The sequence below is a fragment of the Notolepis coatsorum genome (genome assembly GCF_963971535.1).
Source record: "Notolepis coatsorum genome assembly, chromosome: 13".
In the NCBI taxonomy this organism is placed as follows: domain Eukaryota; kingdom Metazoa; phylum Chordata; class Actinopteri; order Aulopiformes; family Paralepididae; genus Notolepis; species Notolepis coatsorum.
In genome coordinates, this window is record NC_140177.1 from 57,743,413 (window position 1) to 57,767,894 (window position 24,482).

Consider the following 24,482-nt stretch of genomic DNA (forward strand, 5'->3'; position numbering starts at 1 on the left):
TTGAATGCATGCCCTGTTGAGATCAGAGGTTCTGTGTAGGATTGTTAGTAACTGTCTAACTTTACACTAGTAACTGTTTACCTGCATATATAACTGTCTCCAGCAGTGACTGTCTAGTTGCATATATATCTTTTCCCACTAGAGGGGGCTCTAGGCGGAGCCACCCAGGTACACCACCTTGTGGCGAGTATAAAAGCAAAGGTATACTCCAACTTCGTTCTCTCCCCCAATGTCTCTCAGTGAGAGAAGACCATGTATGTTACTGCTGCTCTTTCCATGTGAATAAAAAGGAACAACGCCAGTTAAGGCTCAAGATAGAAACCATGCCTCTTGACCACATTATTGTCGCCCTATAGTCGAATTATGTTAACATGCCCGCTTTATATACATTTACATTTACATTTAGTCATTTAGCTGACGCTTTTATCCAAAGCGACTTACATGTTCTGTACGACAAGCCATCAGGAAGGGCACAACTCTATCAGCTGAGCAACAATGTTCATCAAAGTGTTGAGTGCTACAGTGTAGGTTAGTTTATTAGGACAAGTGCATGAGAGTAAGGTTAGTTAGTTTTTTTTTTTTTTTTTTTATTCAGATAATGGTTGAAGAAGTGCGTCTTTAGTCGACGGCGAAAGATTGGACGTGTTTCGGCTGTCCTAACTGGGGTGGGTAGTTCATTCCACCATTGTGGGGCAAGGACTGAGAATAGGCGACTTCTCTTTGATGACCCTCCCGGAGCTTGGATAGGAGTAGGTCTGAGGCGGCCAGAAGATGCAGAGCGTAGGGGTCTTGAGGGTGTGTAGTTAGAGACCATTGACCGGAGGTAGGCGGGAGCGGTTCCCTTTGCCGCACGGTATGCTAGGTCGAGGGCCTTGAAGCGGATTCGTGCAGCAATGGGGAGCCAGTGCAGGTCCCTAAGAAGTGGGGTGACATGGGCCGACTTCGGTAGGTTTGAGATCAGGCGGGCCGCTGCGTTCTGAATGAGTTGAAGAGGCTTAGTGGCAGTGGCCGGGAGGCCAGCGAGCAGTGCATTGCAGTAGTCGAGGCGGGAGATGACTGTTGATTGGACGAGGAGTTGGGTGGCTTCTTTTGTCAGGAAGGGGCGGATCCTTCTGACGTTGCTCAGGAGGAATCGGCAGGTTCTGGTTGTCGCTGCGATGTGAGCAGAGAAGTTCAACTGGTCGTCGAGGACAACACCAAGGTTCTTGGCGGTCAGGGACGCGGTCACAGCTGCATTCTCGACTGTGATGGAAAGGTCGGTCAGGGCGGAGGATTTGGCCGGCAGGTGGAGCAATTCTGTTTTGCTTAGGTTCAGTTTGAGGTGGTTGGTCGTCATCCAGGCGGAGATGTCGGACAGACATGCCGAGATCCGCTCAGTGACGTGGATATCTGAGGGAGGGAAGGAGAGGAAGAGTTGAGTATCGTCAGCATAACAATGGTAGGAGAAGCCATGAGACGTGATAATGTTACCCAGTGATTTAGTGTAGAGAGAGAAGAGAAGGGGTCCTAAAACCGAGCCCTGGGGGACACCCGTCCGCAGGGGGCGGGTGGCTGACAGGGTCCCTCTCCATGACACTTGGTAGGAGCGGTCATTGAGGTATGATGACAGCCATGTCAGCGCAGAGCCAGCCACTCCCATTCCTGCGAGGGCCGCGAGGAGTATCTGGTGGTTGACTGTGTCGAAGGCTGCAGATAGATCTAGGAGAATCAGAACGGAGGAGAGGCCTTTCGCTTTTGCTAAGTAAAAGGAGAGGCGTAGAAATGGTATCATTGTGTGTGTGTCAATTACTGTGAATGTGTATTACTGCTTAACCCCTTCTTCTCTACAGTCTATGTGCAATTGGGGCAGGTGCTATGTACAGGTCTTCACCAGTCAACAAGGAAAGGTACTGCTTTGGGGAGAAATTATATTATTTACCATCACTGCCACCGGGTGTGAGAGGGTGTGGGACGTATTAAGGGAAGTGCGGGTCCATATTACACTCTCAAAAGCAGTCAAAATGTATATAAACCATGTTCTTATCATACAGCATATCAATACAACCATAAGTACTTCTGAAATGGTCTCTCTCTAGTTTTCATTTAACCAATTTGGGCTTTAGCATTGAGCTAGCATGACTCGGTGAACTGCATTATTTAGCTGATTAGCATTGAGCTAGCGATTTTGCACATTCGACAGTGAGACAGCACAATATTGATGAAACTCACCAAAACCGGTTCTGGAAGTGGTATGCTCTTTAACTGCAACAACCTCTTCGGTTTTGTAACTGGGGGAATATTTTATGACTGTTTGATAACTATTTCGTGGCGCTAGTTCATCTCGGTTCAATCAGCATTCAGCTGTGTCAGCTTCCGTCAATCTATAATCTCATCTGCCGTATGGCAAGGTTCACCTGCCGTAAGGCAAGGCGTGAACTGTTGTGACACCTAACTCGCGTCATGAGGTAAGTTAAAGGGGCAATGAGGCAATTCAAAGGATTTGGTCAAAACATTGCTAACCTCATATGAATATACATATAACCCAATAACATTAACTATTCATGTTCTTACACAATAGCATTAACTATTTATGTTCTTATTCAATGGCATTAACTATTTATGTTCATATAACTAAATAGTTATGAATCTGAAACCTGGGTTACATCCTCCCCTTCTTTCCTAATGCACGGCCCTGTGCATGTTATCCCAGGACTACACTATCTCAGTCCTATGGAGTTCTTGGGAGTTGGGGTCATCTAAAGAGTCTGTGATTACTGAGCTTAGACTCTGGAATAATGACTGGATTATCGTTACTAGTGGGTTCCCTAGTCTGGGATAAATCAGAACTTTTGGAGGTTCTCTATGTCTTGTCGACTTTCTTGGGTGTTCATGTCACGTACGTGGGTTGTTCATTATCATTATTGCCATATATTTTAACACCATGTAACATCAGGGTAATATATTATTTGTGTTGTTTTCTATGTGTGGTGTTGTGTCATCTCCTAATCGCCTGTTTCTGTTTCCACAGATGCCACTCATCTCCCTGATTGGATTGGTTGCACCTTATTGGTGCATCTTCAGGCAGGCAGTGGAGATGGGTGGTTAAAAGAGTGGGAGGTGACACACATCGGGGCGCCTCATTCTGTCATGTGCCAGTGACCAGAGTGGAGTGAGGTTGCCGTTGGTTGCCACTATTGTGTGGAGCGATTCTTATGTTTACTTGTCACTTTGTGTGACTTACCCTATTGTGTGGGAGTATCATATTGTTGGCCTTTGTGCCTAATTGCCACTGTTCCACTGGAACTATTTGTTCACTGTGTTGGCTTTAGTGCTGGGTGATATCCCAGTGCCAACCTGGTTGGCTGGTGTCTGAGGACACAGCCCATGCTAGCCTTAATTATAGTATTTACTTGTCTGTTCTCCAACTACCTTTTTCCCTATTTGTTATATGTTTGTGGGATTACTTCCCCTCCTTTTTCATCATAGCCAAGTGAAGGTTTGAATTCCTTCCCCGAGAATAAATATAATTTAAGTGAAGGTTTGAATTCCTTCCCAGAGAATAAATATAATTTAAGTGAAGGTTTGAATTCCTTCCCAGAGAATAAATATAATTTAAGTGAAGGTTTGAATTCCTTCCCCGAGAATAAATATAATTTACTATTTGGATCAACGTCTTGTGTTTACTTTCTTACCTGCTCGGGACCTTGCTTAATGCACTACTGGATGGGCTGGTTTTCACATACAGCCCGCTCCAGCTTATATTCTATATTGTCATTAGACATTACTATCTGACAGTTCATCTCTGGCATCTCGTCTTGTCGACTTTCTTGGGTGTTCATCTCTGACATCTCTTTCCTCTTCTCTTTCCACATTGTCTTGGACATTCTCCTGTCCATCTGGTTCGGTTTCCGGTTCGTTCATGTTAGTATTGTTCTCCTCTGAACTCATAACTGGTAAGGTCTCTGCAGGTAGGTTGTTCTCGTCTGCGTCTCTTCCTAGTAGGGTTTCCTCTTCCTGATCCATGTCAGGTAAGTCATTTTCCCGATCCAGGTCAGGTAAACTGCCTTCAGTAGGTCTCACTGCGGATGGGATATTATTGTTCAGTGTCGTTGGGTCAGTAGTTGTCCCTGGAGCTCCCTCAGGAAGAATGACTGCATCTGAGGGGTCTTGTTCAACAGTGGACACTGGGAGGGGTTGTGTTTCTGTGTTTCTTGTGTCAGATTTGATGGTTTCAGGATTTGATTGTACTCCTGAGGTTTCCACCACTAGACCTCCATGGTCATAGTGATAAGTGAGATCAAGATAGTCATCATCTGGGTCTTCTCCCTCTGATTAATTCAAGCTTTCTTCTCTTGGGCACTGTCGAGTTCTTGGTCGCTTAGGTTTGTCTTTTACAGTAGGTCCATCTTCCACAGGGGTCGTAGGAAGGAATCCGCAAGGTAGCAGTAGGTCTCGGTGGAGCGTTCGTAGTGGACCATCTCTGGTTTCAGGTCTCACTACATAGACTGGGACATTTCCAGTTTGTTTCACTACAATGTAGATATCTGCTTCCCACCGGTCTGCTAGCTTGTGCTTGCCTCTGATGTGGACGTTTCTGACGAGAACCCTGTCACCTTCCTGCAGGGTAGACTCAACAACTCATTTGTCGAATCTTGCTTTGTTATGGTCCGCCGTCTTCTTTGCATTTTCTGTAGCTACTCTGTAACTTGCTTCAAGGTGGGATCTCAGACTGCGGACGTACTGCGAGTGTGAGCCTGGCTGGTAGTTGACAGGTAAGTTGCAGGCTATGTCCACAGGCAATCTTGGCTGTCGCCCGAACATCAGCTCATACGGGGTGAATCCAGTAGTGTCGTTCTTAGTACAGTTGTAGGCGTGTACTAGAGGTTTGACGTAGTCTCGCCAATGGCTTTTCTTCTGATTCTCCAGGGTGCCCAGCATATTAAGCAGGGTACTGTTGAAGCGTTCAACTGGGTTTCCCCTTGGATGGTACGGGGTGGTTCGTATCTTTTTGATGCCGGCTAGCTCACACAGCTCTTTAATTGTGCAGGACTGGAAATCCGCACCTTGGTCGCTGTGGAGCTTCTCCGGGATACCATAGTGGACAATGAAGTGGTCCCACAGGCATTTCGCGACCGCCCGCGCTTTTTAATTTGCGGTAGGGATCGCTATTGCGTATTTCGTAAAGTGGTCCGTAATGACCAAGATGTCTTTTGTGTTGCTGGAGTCTGGTTCCAGGCTGAAAAAGTCCATGCACAGCAACTCGAGTGGTCGTGTGGCTGTGATGTTCACCAACGGGGCAGCTTTCTCTTGTGGAACTTTACGCCATACACATCGGTTGCAGGTCCTGATCTTTGTTTCTACTTCAGCTGACAATTTGGGCCAATAGAATCGCTTTCGGACGAGGTCTAGGGTTCGGTCCATGCCTATGTGGCCCATGTCATCATGAAGACCATAGGTCTCAGGTCTTCAGGCAGCACAAGTTGATGGTGGGTCTGTGCGCCTTCTTGTCTCTTCCGGTACAGGACTCCGTCCAATACTTCTAACCGGTTCCACTCTCTTAGTAGAAGGTAAAGTTCGGGGACTTCCTTTCTGAGTGTCGGTGGAGGTTTCTCCCCTGACTCCACAAGCTGTAGTACTTGACGGATAGAGGTGTCGGCTCTTTGCTTTTCTCTCATTTCGGCTGGAGTTATCAGCGGAACAACGGGTAGGCCACCCAGCTGATCTTCTCCTTGGAAGTGTCACCTGACCCCCACGGGAAGCATCCAGGTCTAAGGCTAAGGTGTGCACATGCACGGATACTCTTCCCAAAGGGGCCAGCCGACCTACCACCATGAATTTCCCCAGGACCACAAACAGACACGGGAGAATGCGCCGAGAAACAGTAAGAAAGCTTTTATTTCATAAAAATAGATAGTTTAATACAAGGTTATATTTCGATATAAATAACTGGTCGGTTAGCCTATTTAAAGACCCACGCCTCTTAAGCCTAAGGTAGTTTAAAAGGAGGAAGTGCTCCATGCCCCGTAAACCCACCCCCAGACTGTTACTCCCACCGACGCCACCTATCCCCGCCCCTGAGACACTACACACGTGAAGGAAAAAGAGTCTACCCTGCACACGGGTCTATGACTATCAAACGTCAACTTAGAATCACACTATACCACACGGTTCCCTGCAAACAGCCTGAAATAAGTATCGATATCACACTATACCTCGCGGAGCCACGGCAAATGATTTAGGCCGGGAGAATATAGGTAGATAAATACACACTAAGTGTTCACACGGTAAATTAAGGGGGTTTGGATAGGATAGTGGGTGTTGTTCACCGCTAGGGGTTGTGACCAGGCCTAGAATACTCCTCCCATATCCTAACCTAGGTCTGGGGCAGTGGAAGCGCTGAGTTACAAACAATACAAAAAAGGTTAATGATAACCGGGGCCCGAAGCTGAGGGCCGGAAGGACGCCACCTCCTTCCGCTCCCGTAGCCCCTCTCGGCTTCGGGCTAAAAACTGTTCGGTCTGTACTGGGGTGTTTTAGGCACTCCAAGCACCAGGCGTGCAATAATGTCCTTCCGCCTGCAATGAAAGGCACAGTCAGTAAGAGCAAGGTCCCCCCGTTCACGGGTTAGTCAAAGTCCCCCGTCACGCCAGCCAGCCAATCACCTCGCGCTCCCTCCAACGACGCTCCCCAGCTGCGTAAGAAGAAGAGGGCACACATGTGTAGCCTGTATAACATTTACATACGCTACCCCCCCCTGGTGGTCCTGCACTTGCCTGCTGTAGCTGTCGTCTGCACAAAATCACCATCCTCCCAAGATGGCTCTCTCCGCTCCCGTCAGGACCTCCTGGACTCCACTCCGTCTAAACAAAACAACAGGGACAGCATGGTGCAGTACGTCCTCCTTTTTGGCTCCCGCGGGTATATACACCCCCCATACAGATACCCCTATACCCCCACCCGCGACAGAAGCTGTCTGGGATTGCACTTGGGTGGAGGGCAAGTGATACCACCGATGCAATGCTGGATGGTGTCTCTTTAGAGCCGTTGTCGATCACTTTGCAAACTAAGTGTCTTTCACAGATGGCTCTAATGATGTCTTCATTCATGCTTGCATGCTCTGGTTCAGAGAGGTCTCTTTTCGCAAATTGTTGTATTCTTTCCATCTCTTTTCTCAATATTGGGTCATCAGCTGGTCTGCTGTGTGGTCGTCTTGATTCTGTTTTCCAGCTCTGTATTGCAGCTGGAAAAATCGAAGGTTGATAGATCGGATAACCATCTGTAGCTTGCGGCATCAAGCTTAGCAGTGGTAAGGACATATGTCAGTGGGTTGCTATCAGTGACAGCGAGAAAAGGTCTTCCGTAGAGGTAATCCTGGAACTTCTCAGTTACCGACCATTTTAAGGCAAGGAACTCAAATTTATGGGCAGGATACCTGGTTTCACATCTTGACAATTCGTGGCTTGCATAAGCGATGACACGCTTCTGTCCTTGCTGCTCCTGGTAGAGGGCGGCGCCGAGACCTAGTGTGCTTGCATCTGTGTGCAATATGTAGGACTGCTTGGGGTCGGCGAAACCGAGAACAGGGGCAGTTGTCAGCCTTTCTATGATAGCGTCGAAAGCTGTCTGTCATCGAAGGGATCTTTAGGGTTGTGATACTTCTCAGTGTTCACTGTAGCTTTTCTGTGCTTCTTCGTTGGAGGGTATCCGGCAGTAAGTGCGTTGAGTGGTTTCACTATCTTTGAATAGTCTTTGACGAATCTACGGTAGTAACTGCAGAATCCTAGAAATGCTCTCAGTTCTTTCAGTTTGGTTGGCTTTGGTCAGGTTTTGAGTGCGGTTGTCTTTTCTGGGTCCGTTTCGACTCCTTTCTCAGACACTATGTGGCTTAGATACCTTACAGAGGTCTGGAAGAATTTGCACTTTTCGGGTGATGGTTTTAGCCCATACTCTTTCAGATGGCTCAGGACTCGCATGAGCCTCTCCTCGTGTTTCTCTAGTGTTGAAGAGAAAACGATTAGATCGTCCAGGAAGATGAGGGCTTGCTTCAAGTTCAGTTTTCCCACGCACCACTCCATAAGCCTCTGGAACGTGCTTGGGGCATTTATTACTCCTTGAGGCATCCTATTGAACTCAAAGAATCCCAGCGGGCAGACGAATGCGGTCTTGTGCTTGTCCTTTTCTTCCATTTCGATCTGGTAATTTGAGATTTGAGATCCAGCACTGAGAACCATTTGGATCCAGTCAGTGCTGAAAAGGAATCCTCCAGGTTGGGTAGGGCGTATGAGTCCTTTACTGTTTGGAGGTTCAGTTTCCTATAGTCTATGCATAGTATGACATCGCCGTTCTTCTTCCTGACGACTACAATTGGCGACGAGAAGGGTGATTTAGATTCTCGGATGACTTCAGCGTCGAGGAGCTGTTGAATGTGGTTGCGCACAGCTTTTATATCTTGAGGGTGTATAGGTCTCGCCCGATGTTTGAATGGCGTCTTGTCATTGAGATTTACGTGATGCTTTATCTTGTCAGTGCATCCAAAGTCGAGATCATGGTGTGCGAAAACTTCTTGCATGGAGTTCAGCCATTCAGTTATCCTCTCTTTCCACTCTTGGGGTACTGAGGAGTCTCCAAAGTCAAAGCTTTGATTTTTGGTTAGGGTCTGTTGATAGTTCTGCGTCAAGTGTCTTGAGGGACTGGACACTCATGACTGCATGTATCTTGGCTATCACAACCTTCGGGACAGGGTAATATCGTGGTCGGACTCGTTCTTGAGGATGACTGGTATACAATGTGGCAGTTTTTGTGGTAGCTCTGCTAAGCCATCTGATACCAGTATTCCACCTGGCAAGGCCGTTGACCTTGGGGACTCTATCATCACCCAACTTCCTGCGTTGGTTGCTCTGCAACTTACTAATCCCTCGAGGACTTTGGTCTGACCTGGAGCGATAGTTTCAGGGTCTTTGCTATGTAGTTTCACATACTGTTTATGTCTGGCTCCAAGGGTTTTCAAGACTACCTTGTAGCCGTATGGCAGGGATTGGTAGTTCTGAGATGTGGTATCTCCGTACTGCTTGTACAGGATATCTAGGGCGTTTGTGCCTATCAACGCTGATGACAGAGGGGGGTGCATATCAGGCACAATCAGCGCTAGGGTGGGCGATTCGATGTCTACTCCGAACATGCTCTTGGGAAACTTGATTGTAGTTTCGACATAGCCGAGGTAGGGAATTTCCTGACCGTTGGCCCCTTCCACTTCAATCAGGTCGTATAAGAAGTGGATGGGTAGATGAGACATGTTCTCTTGATAGAAGGAATTCAGGATTGTTGTCACTTGGGAGCCTGTATCGAGTAAGCAGCTGCACTCCTTACCTTCTATGGTTACTTGTGCAGTGCACTTAGCTCCAACCAGTCCTTTTGGTAGGGCTATTTATTTGGTATGAGAGGCCGAGCACATATTGGAGGCTCGCCATTTCCGTCTGGGACATCTCTCTCATAACTCAGTTCCCGCCTGTCCCTCAGCAGAAACTGTCTTTAGGTTAAATCAGGCTTGGAGGCTCTATTTTCAGCGTACCATGCATGCTGTTTCTCCTCTTTCTTTTTCGAGACCACCAGAGAGGGGTTTGGTTCACTCTCGCAGTGAGGTCTTATGTGTCCATCTTCTCCACATCTGAAGCAATACCAGGGTCTTGGTCTATTGCTTGTGTTGCTCTTTGAGTTTGGAGTCTCTGACTTTTGGAACTTGGGGGTACCTCTGTCAGTCATCGGCTTCGTTTTAACTGATGCCGGGGCTTCTTGCTTGGGAGCTGGCATCGCTTGTCTTTTCCTGCTGTCGTTCGGTATCATTCTTGTGAGCTGTGTCTGTAAATCTGCAACTAGAGCCTTTAAACTTTGGACTTCGGAGCTGGTGTCCGGGATCGGCTGTGAAGTGCATTCCTCTTCACACTGGTTCCAGATGCCTTAGTAGTTACTCGATACCCTTGGTTTTGAAACGTTTAGGTACTGTCTCATGCGGCATTCTTTGGAAGAGCGCTTGTCTTATGCTGTGCGGAGTAACAGGAGGAACTCTGCAAAGGTGGGTGGATTTCTCTTTCTCTGTTCTAGCTGCAGCTCGGTTATCATGGTGTTGTCCCAGCAGCCTCTGATGAATTGTCTTAGAAGTAGCTGATCAAGGTCGGTTGTAGCTATGCCTCCTCTTCTGTAGGTGGTATTCAGCATCACCTGTAGTTGTGGAAGGTAAGCTGAAGGTTTCTCTCCATTGTTTTGCATTGTATAAAGGTACTTCGCAAAAAGGTCATCTCCATCTTCGACGGTTCCGAAGGCAGAGTCGAGGATCTCCAGGTAAATTTTTGGAGGACATTCAGGTGTCAGGTGCTTTATGATGTCAATGGTATCATTTTGTGTCTTTGAGAAGAAGCCCCACATTGGAACGCCATGTCTTGTAGTCTACTTCTCTGTTGGCCCGAGGTCTTCGCCCAGAGAAGAGTCTGAGTCTCAGTGATGTTTGGCTGTGCATGGCTGAGTCTTTGCTTCGCACTATGTTCTGCACAATCATCTTCTGCACCTCAGGTGGGTTGGCATCGGAGAGTTTCAGAGCAGGTTGTGCATTCTCTTGAGAGCGTGCTGGTGAAGGAGGCCGGCTGTGCTCTAGTCGGACTTGCTGCTCTGGGACTGTTCTGGGTGAAAGGGTAGCTTGTGTTGCAGCCTCTGGGACATGTTGGTCTGCCATTTCGAATAAATCCCAACCTGGTTCTTCGTCACTTTGGGGTTCAGAATCGCTCAGGGTGAGGATGTCGCAGATGGTGGAGAGTTCTCTCTTGAGGACTTCCGCGAGGTCTTCGCCACTCTGTTTCGCTATCTCCTTTAGGTCTGAGAGGTAAGTCTGTGTAGCCGTGTTGCTGACTACAGGTACGTAAACGCTGGCTAAGTCTCTAATGAGGTAACTGCCGTTGGTCGTGTCTAGTCAGTAATGTGAAAGTGCTTGCGTGGCTTTGCCACTTTCATATTCTATAATAACACGTGGATCTGGCTCTAAGTCGGCAGGATCTACAGGGAGCTTTCTCCGAATGGAGCCATGTTTCATCAGGAAATCATTCACTTCATCGTCAGTGGTAATATCGTTTATACCGCTAACTATGACTGAATTAGGGATTTTCACGCTGCTAGTTTGAACTACGTCCATCACTACACGCTATTTAAGTCAGAAGCCTTAAAAACTAGTCCAGTTAACTGAGATATACTCCTCTTGGCTGGCTCGCCAAATTTATGTAGCACTTGTGTCACTAACAGTAACAGCTCTTCGCCACAGACCAGTTCTAGATTTGAATGAGGAGAGGAGTAATATACATAGTTAAAGGAATGGCAGGCCAGAGACAAGGTTATAAAAATGACCGGTATTTTATTCTCGACAGTGCTAGCTAGACAATTACAATACATACAGACGTAAAGTAGTGAAGTATCCCTTTTTGGTTCTTTTCTTAACCACTCCCTCTTTCAGCAAGGTTAATTCGATATCAAGTCCTAGGTGTAAGGGTTCCCCCGGTCCTGCGTCACAACCCTCATCTGTCCATGGACAATTGCCACGCCTGAACTACGTCGCTCAACCACCAGGGGTTCAGTGCATTCATCTTTGTTGTCTTTTATTTATTAATGTCCTGTCTGTCATCACCAATCTGTTGTGTGTTCATCTGTTGTCCTTACTATGCCCCATTGTCTAATTTAGTTTTGTCTCCTTGTGTCTGTATCTATGTGCTGTTTGGTGTTGTCATGTTTTGTATATTTCCCCTGTTACGTTTCATGTTTAGTCATTACCCAGCTGTTTGTCATTTCACTAATCATCCTCTTGTCTCTAATTAGTCCTGGTATATAAGTGTTGTCAATCCAGCTGTCCTTTGCTGGATCATTACTTTGGTTTGTTGTTCACCGTCGTGAGTACTCTTTTAGTGTTGTGTTTATATCGTTGTTTGAGACCACAGTCTCTCTTTTCTTTTTCAAAGTGTTCTTTTCATATTATATTCTGTGTGTTAATAAAGTGCACGTTATTCTGAAAGAAGCAACCAGCGCCTACCGTCTCCTATCTATCCTCTCCTCGGTCTATACAGCAAATTGGGTTACACACCACATCATGCCATCAAAGTGTTCCACTCGTAACAGAATGATCCAGCCATTTTGGAACCCAGCAGAGAAGGACAGAGACGGGGCGAGCTATGCGCTATGCATTTTGGGCGCTATGGTCATGGGTGCCGACCGGGCGGGTCAGGTAACCTTGGGACGGAGTCGCCGGCCCAGCGGCGCCGATGAAACTGGGTGCTACCGAGATGGGTGCCATCGCAGCTGCTGCCCCTTCCCCGGACCCTTGGGAGGGAAGCCGCCTGGTCCGCAGGGGAATGTCCGGGAAGGGGCGCGAATCCCGGCGCCACAGCCCCAGGGGGAGACGGGGTTCCCGGGACCGCAGGTCCCCCTCGCCGCCCTGGTCAGGGTCTCCTCCTCCCTGGGAGGTTCCGGGAGACGATCCCTCACTATGGGACTATCTTCGGGGCCACGTCACTGGAGTGTCGTCTGCCCAGAGAGCGACGCCTGACCCTACTGCCGGAGGGACCCCAGTCGGGGGTCCTGTGCCGGGTCCTGCTGTCGGGAGGCCTCCGGTTCGTGGTCCTGCGCCGGGTCCTGTCGCCATGGAGCCTCCTGTTTGGGGCTCTGTGACGGGTCTCGCCACTGAGGAGACCCCAGCCCCAGGTCCCACTCCTGGCCCATCATCTCTACCCCCCCCCCCCCCACCTGCTCCAGCCCTCCTCGCCTCCCTCGTCGACCCCCTCCCCCCGGCCCGATTCCCACGGGTCCTGTTCCCCGAGTCCCCTTTCCCCAGCCTCTCCCCGCCGGTGCTGCATCCCTCCCTCCCACCCTTCCCGTTCCCGGGGGGCCTACTTGGACGCCTGGGAGTCGTCCATCGAGGGGAGGGTACTGTAAGGGTTCGCCCGGTCCTGCTTCACAACCCTCATCTGTCCATGGACAATTCCCACGCCTGAACTATGTCTCTCAACCACCAGGGGGACTAGTTCAGTGCATTCATCTTTGTTGTCTTTTATTTATTAATGTCCTGTCTGTCATCACCAATCTGTTGTTTGTTCATCTGTTGTCCTTACTGTGCCCCATTGTCTAATTTAGTTTTGTCTCCTTGTGTCTGTATCTATGTGCTGTTTGGTGTTGTCATGTTTCTGTATATTTCCCCTGTTACGTTTCATGTTTAGTCATTACCCAGCTGTGTGTCATTTCACTAATCATCCTCTTGTCTCTAATTAGTCCTGATATATAAGTGTTGTCTATCCAGCTATCCTTTGCTGGATCATTACTTTGGTTTGTTGTTCACCGTCGTGAGTACTCTTTTAGTGTTGTGTTTATACCATTGTTTGAGACCACAGTCTCTCTTTTCTTTTCCTTTTCAAAGTGTTCTTTTCATATTATATTCCGTCTGTCAATAAAGTGCACGTTATTCTGAAAGAAGCAACCAACGCCTACCGTCTCCTATCTATCCTCTCCTCGGTCTATACTGCAAATTGGGTTCCACACCACATCATGCCATCAAAGCGTTCCACTCGTAACACTAGGTTGATTGGATCAACACATTAGGTTCGGTTCAGACGTCTCTGAGATTGTCACTAGCTAAAAGCTAGGTTTAAGTTTGGACATTAGATGTATCCCTTTTTCGTGAGTAACTCATTATCTTTCTTCTGCAATTGCAGATCAGTAAACTCTATAACAGCTTATCATTCAGTAAACTCTATATCAGTTTATCATTTCAGTAGGTAAGTGTTTAAACATATTAATTTAAACCTTTAAGTGCAGGGAATGCAAGTACCTTATTAGGTGAAATGACCCTTTAAACTCTTCCTTTGCAGGTGTAATACGAACAAAGTTAAATGAAAATATTCAAGGTTATAGGAATGCAAATACCTTATTAGGTGAAATGACCCTTTAAAACATCTTTCTTTACAGGAGAACGATCAGCGATTCAACTATAATCAATATGTTATCAGTGAGATTCAAGTATCTTACTGGGTGCATTGACCCTTTAACGGTAGGTTATGTAGATAACCTAGTTATATTAGTATTGGCTGAGCGTTCTGCTCTGAGCCTTATGAGATATACTTTCTCCTATGATACCTAATGTATCTCCCACGAACAAAAAATACATGCACCACACCTGTATGGGGCTCCGCCCCCATGGTGGCACCGGCCATATAGCAGTGACTCTGGTCACCACACATCCTTCCTCGCCAAAAAACCTGTCCCAGGAAAAGATTCCTCAAGAGGGAACTCAGGGCCGCGCAGAGCGGAACGCTCAGCCAATACTAATATAACTAGGTTATCTACATAACCTACCGTTATATGCCGTATTTGCTATCGAGTTCCGCTCTGAGCCTTATGAGATATGGGGAAGAGCGGACGCGAAGCCCGACAAATGTACCCCCTGAGGACCCGTAAGCCCACATCAAGGGGTGCGGGGAGCCCTGTCACCCCATCCTCCCTAACGAAGGGGAGGCGCAGTCAACTCCACCTGAAATGCGAACAAGAGGGAAACTAGAACCCCTTGAACACACCGTACAGGCAGAACCACGTGTGACTCAACACACTCTGGCCCATACCCATACACTCCTGCTACCCGACCAAAGGACGGGAAGCAGGAAAGGCCACAGACCCCAGAACCGCCTGGGAGACAAAACCCCCGGTCATGTCCATGAGGTAAAACCTTACAAAGGGGCCCGGGGAGGACCATGAAGCTGCAGCACAGATGTCCTCCACCGAGGCCCCACCCAGGAGAGCGGCAGAGGCAGCCACCCCACGAGTGGAGTGCGCCCTGATGCCCCCAGGGGGATCCTGCCCAGCCAACGTGTAGCAGAGGGTAAAACCCTCGCACAACCAATGGGACAGGCGCTGCCCCGACAGTGCCTTACCAGCACGAGCCCCACCGTAACAGACAAAAAGCTGGTCGGTAATCCTGAAATCCTGAGTACGGCTGAGGTAAATCCCCAAGCACGGACTGGACATGACAGGTGAAGGCCCGCATCTAACTCACTAGTGTGAGGAGGAGGACGAAACGCCTGAACCACAATACCCCGGGAGCGGAAGGAACTCCGGATATTCTTAGGCACGAAAGCAGGATTAGGTCGCAGAGTGACACCGCAATCGGTCCGAAAAGACAGGCACTCTGGACGTACCGAGAGAGCACAGAGCTCACCTACGCGTTTAGCGGAAGTGACAGCCAGAAGGAACGCGGTCTTGAAGGACAGCTGTCCCAACGGCGCCTGCTCGAGCGGCTCAAACGGGGCCAAGGACAACCGACCGAGGACCAATTGAAGATCCCAAGTCGGAGCCAAGGAGCGTTGCACCGGCTTAACGCGTCGAGCGCCAAGCAGGAAACGCTTCACAAGAGGGTGGCTGAACAAGACATCCCCTCAAACCCCTGATGATAGGAGGATATAGCTGCTGCATATACCCTCACCGTCGAAGCCGACAGTCTATCAAGGAGAGACTGGAGGTAACTAAGGACAGCATCCAGGGGGCAGGAGACTGAGTCCCGGCCCCCCGCCTTACACCACACTTGGAACACACGTCATCTGCCCGCGTAAGCGCGACAGTGGAGGGAGCAAGCACATTCCAGATGGTAACACCATCAGGATCAAGAACCTGCGCCCCTCAACGTACCCGTCCCAACAACTGACCTAACAGATGTATGGGGAAGAATCCCTGGCGGCACGGCATCGGTCCCAGACCTGCCTGGCCATGTCCAGACGTAATCCTCACCCGTCAGGATGAGGGCCGCCCCGCGACAGTACACCTGCACCCACATTCTCCCTGCCGGGGATGTGGGGAGCCCTCAGGCCGCGCAGATGGAGGACGCCCATAGCCAGCCGCCCGCCGCCTGGTGCAGACAGGGGGAGCGTACTCCTCCCTGTCTGTCGATACACGACACTGACGTCGTATCGTCCGTCCTGATCAACACCATTTGTGGACCAGAAGGACCGCTTTCAACACCAACACATTGAACGTAGCGCAGACCGGGCAGCATGGTTTGCCAGCTGCCACCTACTGCGTTGGCCCGACGCATCACCAGCGAGGGAGGCGTCGGTGAAAACGCGACATGAGACAGCGCCGTAACCGTCCTAGGACGGAACCTCCCGAGCGTGTTGACAACACGCTCTGAGATGGATGCCCATAGCCCTCCAACCGTTGACTGGGAAGAGGAATACTCTACATCCAGTCTACAGCAACCCCAGGCTGGTAGAGACCTGCCTGGTACGAGACCTGACGATCCACCTTGACCGCGAAGGACCAGAACGTCATCAGGGCAGAACACTCCGTAACCCCGGACGACGCAGAGGCCCCAGTGCGGCCTCCACGCACTTGGTGAAGATGCGGGGAGCCGGAGAAAACCGAACGGCAGCCTCTGGTACTCATACGCTAACCCTGCAAAGGAAGCGTAGGTAAGCCCTAGGATGGAAGATCGGGGATGCGCATACGCATCCTACAGGTCTATGGAGGAGAACCAGACCCCCACCTGACAGTGTTCAACAGGTAGGAAACGATCCAAAAAATGCTGAACCTTCCCATGGGACAGGTCCAGCCTGGGTCTTACACCCCTCCCTCCCGACTTCTCGGGCAGAGAACACCGGGAGGAGAACGCCACGACGATGACTTGCTTCGTCCACAGAGATTGGATCTCGTTGACCAGAGCTGTCACAGCTGGAGACCCCGACAATAGGGTCTGTACCAAACCTGAAAACGGGTGGGGTTGTGTAAACACAAGTCCCCGCCTCAGCGTTCTCTCCATCCACCTCGACATATGAAACTGCCGTAGTCATATGTGACGACACTCCCAACGCACCCGCCGTCACGTGGCGCAGGTCCGCTAGGAACTGTAGATAGTTGGCCCGGTCCCCCCGCTGTGCGTAGCCAAACCTGGAACCGTGCGAGGAGCGCGTTCCGTGTCGGAACACCTGACCCTGACACCACCCACGAGGCAATCGCACACAAGGGGGAACCCCGACAGAAAGGGCCGGTCTGATACGGGGGGCTTCCGATGAAAAAAGCCCCCCCACTGAACACCCCTCCAGAACATGCTGAAGGAGTTGTTCTGCAGCCGGACATGCAAGGTGTAAGGCCCCCATGGGTTCCTACACACCGTAGCCCTGCAGTGATATTACTACCACCCCAAATCATGTGAGCTGCGACCACTTGCCAATATTTCAGGAGTGGGAGGCACCAACATGATACCAGGCCTGGCGAAGGCGAGGCCGGGGAAGCCCGCACTGTGTGCCTCAAAAGGTTTCGAGCCCCCCTGCTGACAACACTTAAGTTGACAGACGTAACACCAGGCTCAACCAACACAGATCAAGGTGTGGGAGCCGCTTGACAGCACAACATTCTCACGGACAGACCCAGGCTCAGCCATAAACTGGGTGTCAGCCCCTGTCCCCATGAGAAGCGAAAAGGGGGGCCGCCCGTGCATCAACGAAAGCACGCGGCCCGCAGCCAAAGGAAACAATCAGAGCCCACTTCTTCCGCTGGTGTTGGGGAAGGGAGCGATCGGAGAGCGGGCTGCTCGCGGCAGGACGGTGACGGCTTGTTTGTTCAAGCCGAACCCATCCTACATGGCCGATCCCTCGGCCGCCAAGGCTGTCGGCCTTGTGGACACCTGTCGAATCGACGCCCAGGATACCTCTGGCGGGGGAAAAACATGGCCGCCTGTCGAGGGCCCCGTCATCGCCGCTGACGAGGCCGTGCTCTCTCTTCTTCTGGCTGCGCGGTGTGAGGCGGTGTAGGGCCTAGGACAATACCGCCCGTGCTCCAGCAGAAGACCAAAATCCCCTGCGGAGAGGGGAACCCTGAGCGGTTATAGCTTGCGGCTGGGTCAAAGCTAATAATGTCAACAACCTTGCGCGATGTGTCGACGTCGGCTGGCCCTCAAGGCCCCTCCACCAGACACCATTTTTCTAATAGAAAAAAACAGCAATTCGAACACAGTTCTAATCGTTGCCAATTCCATACCGTGGCGGTACAAGCCTTAACAGCCCACCAGCCACTCGCCAGGCCGACCCACCCATGGTGTCGGCCGGGCGGGGCATTGTTTCAATATATCAAAAACAAAGGACTGATGTTAACACGGAGCACCAGTGGTGATTGCAAACAGCACCCTCCACTGTGGTGTGCACCATGAAAGGGTTAAATGAATAAAAGAGCTAAACCACAAAATACTGTAGAATGAGCAAACCCATACACACAAAGTTAAGGGGAGACGGACCAGTCCCGCCTTCATTCAAAATATTCACAACAGGACACCAGCCCTAGTTTAGCCCATTTACCAAAAAAGGTAAACAAAGCCCCCCCCCCCGCACTACTCCCCCAGTATACCGATTGACCGTCAGTATGAATGGTTGAGAGGAGAGAAAACTGTAGCAAGACAGACCTTCTCATAGCAGAGTGACAAAACGAAACAATAGCCCCCTACACAGGGCCGCCCCAGGAGGTGGGGGGCCTCGCGTCTAAAAACGCACAGGGCCTCACATTTCTCCCAGGCGGCCCTGCCCTTATACTACTGCAGCCTAGCGCCAGGCGATGTGGGACCCAAGACAACAATTGCCTGTGCACAGACACGCAACATGTTTACCATGTCGGCTAGACCCATAGCCCCACTACCCGACGCCAACCCAGATGGGAACACCGTTCAACAAACCCCGCCGGAACACAAGGTAAAATACCTGGCTAGGCAACCTAGCCACGGCCTACCCTGTTGTCAACCCATTTACCCGAAAAAGGTAAATAGGACTCAGCAAAAAAAGCCACAACAGCTACCGACTGACCTTCATTGATGAATCGGGCAAGAGGAGGGAGGAGTGACAACATCTCACGGCGGAGACATTAAAACAGCATAGCAATTAGCAGTAGTAATAGCATGCGGCATTAGCGATAGCATGTAGCATAGCATTAGATGTTTTAGCAGCACGCCCAAGACAGCTTGGAAACCGTTCCCTGCAGAGAACGTTCACCAAACCATCCTGCCCCCGGCGCCAACACACAACATGGTTGTGTTAACAAAACAAACCAGCATTACTAACACTAATACCCATGCCTGAAGACACAGGGCCTACCTGAGTACAAGCTGGCCCGACAGCCAGTCTTGTACAGCTGAACCTCGATGTGCTGTCATCAAACGAGGAACATCAACACAGGCCCGTCGTGTCGCCGAAAACATGCATCGAAGATGCCAGGGGCCAGCAACCTCCGGTAAGCTTCCAAACATTATGACTCTGATCTTTTCATCCTACTAGTTATCGTACGGTGCACGCATCCAAGTACGCTGGGACGAAAATATAGGAAGGATGTGTGGTGACCAGAGTCACTGCTATATGGGCGGTGCCACCATGGGGGCGGAGCCCCATACAGGTGTGGTGCATGTATTTTTTGTTCGTGGGAGATACATTAGGTATCATAGGAGATAGTATATCTCATAAGGCTCAGAGCGGAACGCGATAGCAAATACGGCATATAACTCGTCCTCTTTGCAGGAGAACATCAGTGATTCAGGTATCTTACTGGGTGAATTTACCCTTTAACTCTCCCTTCTTACAGGAGAAATATCAGTAGTTCAAGTATCTTACTGGGTGAATTTACCCTTTAACTCTTCCTTTTTACAGGAGAAATATCAGTAGTTCAAGTATCTTACTGGGTGAATTTACCCTTTAACTCTCCCTTCTTACAGGAGAAATATCAGTACCCATATATACAATGGGCATCAATCAATACAAAATACAATATCAAAATACAAAAGGTGAAACGGGGTCAAAAGCCCTTGGAAGTCCTTGTGCTCTCGTTCAATCAGTTCGTATCATAGAAAAGGATATGGTCCTTGGAAGTTCTTGTGACTCAAGTTCAATTAGTTCGTTAATTCCTGATCCACTTCCTCACTGGGAATGAGGGAGGTAATTCACAATCCTACCAGGCTGTTGAGGCAATAGGGATTGGGAAAAACTCACGAGCGAAAACAGGAAGAGAAAAACCGCCGAATGAATTGAAGTCTATGAGAAAACTGAGCTTTTCTTTTGTACACAGTTTACCAAAATCACTCCTAATCACTCATTTCTGAACCGATCTTTATGAAATTTGGACATGTACTACATAAGACTTCAGGCTATGGATTCCGGGTGTTTTTTAAGCATCCAGCTATTCTGGGGAATTACTACGTCTGGAATACTAACTACTACAGAAAAACGTGAGTAACAAGTTTTTCTACAACTCAAGTTCAGACCTATGTTACTCTATTTCATTAGCATCTATTTCCTTATTGTATCAGAAACTGCAGAATGTCATATTTCAAAAGAGACCAGGCTCATGCATGTGGTATAAGTATAAAGTATAGTATTTTGGTTTGCAAAAAAAGTATGCAGTCCTCAAAAACGAAAACTAAAATGGCCAATTTTGGGGGCGCCTGTTAAGAGGTTTTACAATTAGACGGAAATGTGGCTAATGTTTAACACAACATTTTATTGACTTTTCTCATAATGAAGAGGGCAAGATAGAAAATAGCAGGAGCAGTCAATGCACACCATTGACTGCAGCCACATTTTTATGAGTAAAGCTTCCAGAACCAATAGTATTTTAATCTCCTTGTCATAGACTGAAGGCATTCATATTACCACACCAGTTTTAAGAGCACAATAAAACATGATGAATGATGGGCGAGACTCCCAACAACTGTTGTAGTCGACGGGATTGCCTTGATACCTCTGTGAAAAAGGCAGATTAATGGAATCTGGGGGGCATGATTAATTGATGCAAACACATTTCCATTTAGCGGCTGTTCGATCAATTATTGAAGTGCAGTCCCACCGCCCACAACTCCCCCTCCTTTCAACTAACACTCCCCCGTTTTATTATGTACAACTTCAATTAACAGGCTGTCAGCTCTGACCTATCAACGTCCTTACCTCACCTGACACGTCGTCACACAACTCTGCAAATGCAAGTTGACAAAGGAAAACATCACGTGGACTTACAACAAACAAACAGCCTTCAGACGAGACTGTGTACACGTCATCCGGTGTTTGCAGAATGAACGAGGGCAACAATGAAAGACAATGCCTGAGCTAATTGCTATTATATACTGTACAGTATTAGTCGTGTGTATTGTGAGGAAGAGAGAGAGAGAGAAAGACACATTGATTGCTGTTTCTTGTTGATCCCATGGGTTTTCTCTGAAGGTGATAGTTTCGCCTTCACTATGTTCATGAATACACAGGAGGAACTCAATTCCCCATTTCCAGACAGTCATTTCCTATATTCCTGTGGAAACTATAAATTGGAGAGCAGATTTCTCCGGGGACCTTTAGGTGAGAGAGTTCTTGTGAACTTGCTCATGGCGGGTTAAAAATACTCTCCCTTCTGTGAGCAGCAATGTTTCGTCTTGCCTGTAATTTCATCTGCGAAAAAAAAAAAAAAAAAAGCTTTTGAAATTGTCTAGGAATATTTACTCATCCAGGGTTTCCAATATAAAAAAATTGCAATAGTATTTTTATTTTTTGCAGATAATATCATAGTCAAGATTCAAACCTTATCTAAAATTGGGAGAGAGTCAGATGGAAATAACACCGAGGACTGCATTTGCACCAGCTGGAAACCACAATACATCTGAAAGAAACTAAAATCAAAACAAATATGTAATAATAATAATAATAATAATAATTATAATTATAATATATATATATATATATATATATATATATATTTTGCATTCGACTAAGAGGTTGGCAGTCGACTACGGCTCCTTTCGATCGATTAGTCGACTATTCGACTGCAATAAACACACACACAGACATACAATGTTCCCACTTTTCTTTTGATCCACTTTTCCTTACTCACATTTTCACTCAGACCCACTCTCATAGAGTTATCCCTGACAATCACCCAGCTGCTGCTGCCGAGACCCGGCTCTCCCAGTGTGCGTTCTGGACGACACGTGGCGGCACATTAAGGCCTCTTTTGAAACTAATTTCAGTAAAAGGCCAAATGATGTCTTCAATATCATTTTATAGCAGTCATCTCTCCTTTCATCGGTATGTTTACTCCCAGGAAAAGGCTCTCTCGCTCCCCCCGCCCTCGCTCTCCCCCCCTCCATAAATAATGCATTAAGGAGCTGGGGATAACAAGGCCATAAAGAAAAATATATGTATTGCCGGTGATCTGGGAGACAAGCCAAGGGATCTGTCAGACACAATTATAAAAAGGAAAACAGTTCCTCTTCTCATGCATCGCTGAGGCCCCTTGTCCTTTTGGCTCCCCGACCGCTTCTGTTTGTGTTTGCAGCCAGCAGTGTGGACGGGTGCATTAAACTCACACACAGGTGGACTGATGGGGGCTGAAAGTGACCCTCTGTGCTCTTCAACACCGGAGCCGTGCTGTTCGGCATCAGGCTAAGCCACTGTGACTCTCCCGGGCTCTCTTAATTGCTCTGTGAACCCGACTGCGGCACCAGTGAGCTGGCTGTCTCGCGGGTCCCCTGGGAGTGCATTACGAGTGCTCTGTCCACCTAATCAGTCGCCTTGTCCCCTATCCTTGGAGCACAGTTTGTGACAGGGCAGGCACGATGATACCGGCGTCGTCACCTCTCCTCCTCTCTGCTCCCTGGCTGGCTGTGTGTCCACCCTGCACCGCTCCTTGTATGAAACAGCGATCTGACTGGGGAGCATACAGTACAGTTGCTTCCACACATGCTCAGGCTATAGGGGAGGCGTTATGTGATCACAATACACCTTTTTACTGTATACAGATAGTACAAATAGCACAAACTCTGTGGATGGGAGCGTGGAGTTCGCTGGTTTCCTCGGGGGAGATGGTGCGGCCGGCGCGGGTGGTACTCCGGTCGCCGTGCATGGCGGTGTGAGTGGCATACAGGCTGTTTGTGTTTTCCTTTGGTCATGACATGCTTTATCGGGGGTGGGGGGTGTCTTGGATGGGGATGTGGTGGGGATTGATGTGTGGTTTTCAAGCAACACTGTACTTATTGTACTTATTTTACAAGTACAGTGTTGCTCACATGCTTTCGAGCAACACTGTACTTATTGTACTTATTTTATGCCTATTCTTATGTCTGTACTTTCTACATTGCACTACTTTTATTGTCTTTAATAGCTATTCTTATGTCTGCACTTTATGCATTGTTTGTATTCTGTCAACTGTATGCACATTTTATGCCTATGTTCATTTTATGCTATTTGCTTAGAAGCACTTTGAGCTGCAATCCATGTATGAAAGGTGCTATATAAATAAAGGTATTATAGATAATATATTCTCTGGTACATCTTTATGTCAAACCGTGTACCGTCAGGTTCTACAAGAACATTTTTACCTTTATCGAAGAATACCTTGGCACCGCTTGCAGTAGCAGCTATTACAGAGAATAGTCCTTGTGGGAACGATGGTACGTAGAGAGCGTTCTTTAACGTCACCGTACGCCCCCTACTGTCCATGAGGCATACCTGTGCGTCTCCTCTCTCTTGCGCCAACCCGTAGGTGTGTCTCCCGTCTGCCAGCTCCATGCTGTGCCTCTCCGGGTGGAAAATGTCGTCAAAGTTCCTGAACCGACTCCTGTCGTTGATGACATGGGACGACGCACCTGTGTCCACAATCAGTCCCCTCCTCTGGGCCCGCTGCAGCTGGGCCAGCCCGGCGATGCACGCCGTCCACGCCCCAAAAGCGCAGTCTTCTTGTCCCGTTATTCTCCGGGCGTCGTCTCGATCCGTCTCACGTCGACCGTCGCTGCCATCGTGTCCGCTGTCGTCATCTTGTCCACAGCCGTCATCTTGTCCGTAGCCGCCATCTTGTCCACAGCCACCATCTTGTCCGTAGCCGCCATTTTGTCCATGGCCGCCGACTCGTCCATGGCCGCCGTCTCGTCCATGGCCGTCATCTTGTCCATGCGCGTATCGCACGCTCTGGTTGTGTTTCTTCATGCACGCTCTGTCTGTGTGCCCCGTGGATTTGCAGAAGCTACACCAGACAGTCTTTGTGCAGTTGCTTCTCCGATGGCCTTTCTCTCCGCATCGCCAACACGCCAGTTCCGCCGTGGTCCTGGTCCTCTCCCTTGGCGTCGCTCGCCAAGGCAGTGTGAACGGTTTGTACAGCTCCGGTAGTCCTCTCATCATCATCGCCATCATTAGCCCATCACTTGGTGCTTCTCCTGCACTCCTCAATGGCGTCGTGATCTGCTCCGCTCTGTTGACGTATTCGGTCACAGTCTCGGTGTGCCCCTTCCTCAGGGCCGTTAGTGCTATGTAGAGGGCCACGACTCTGGGTCTTCCTCGCCCGATGTAATGCTCTCTCAACACCTCCAGGCTTTCTCGGCCTTTGTCTTTAGTGTCGCGGAATATCAGCCCCAAGCTGGTGTCGTCGAGCAGTGGCGCTAACTCACAGTACGCGTCTGCGTTACGCTGGTCATCCAGGGCTTGCTCTTCCGCCGT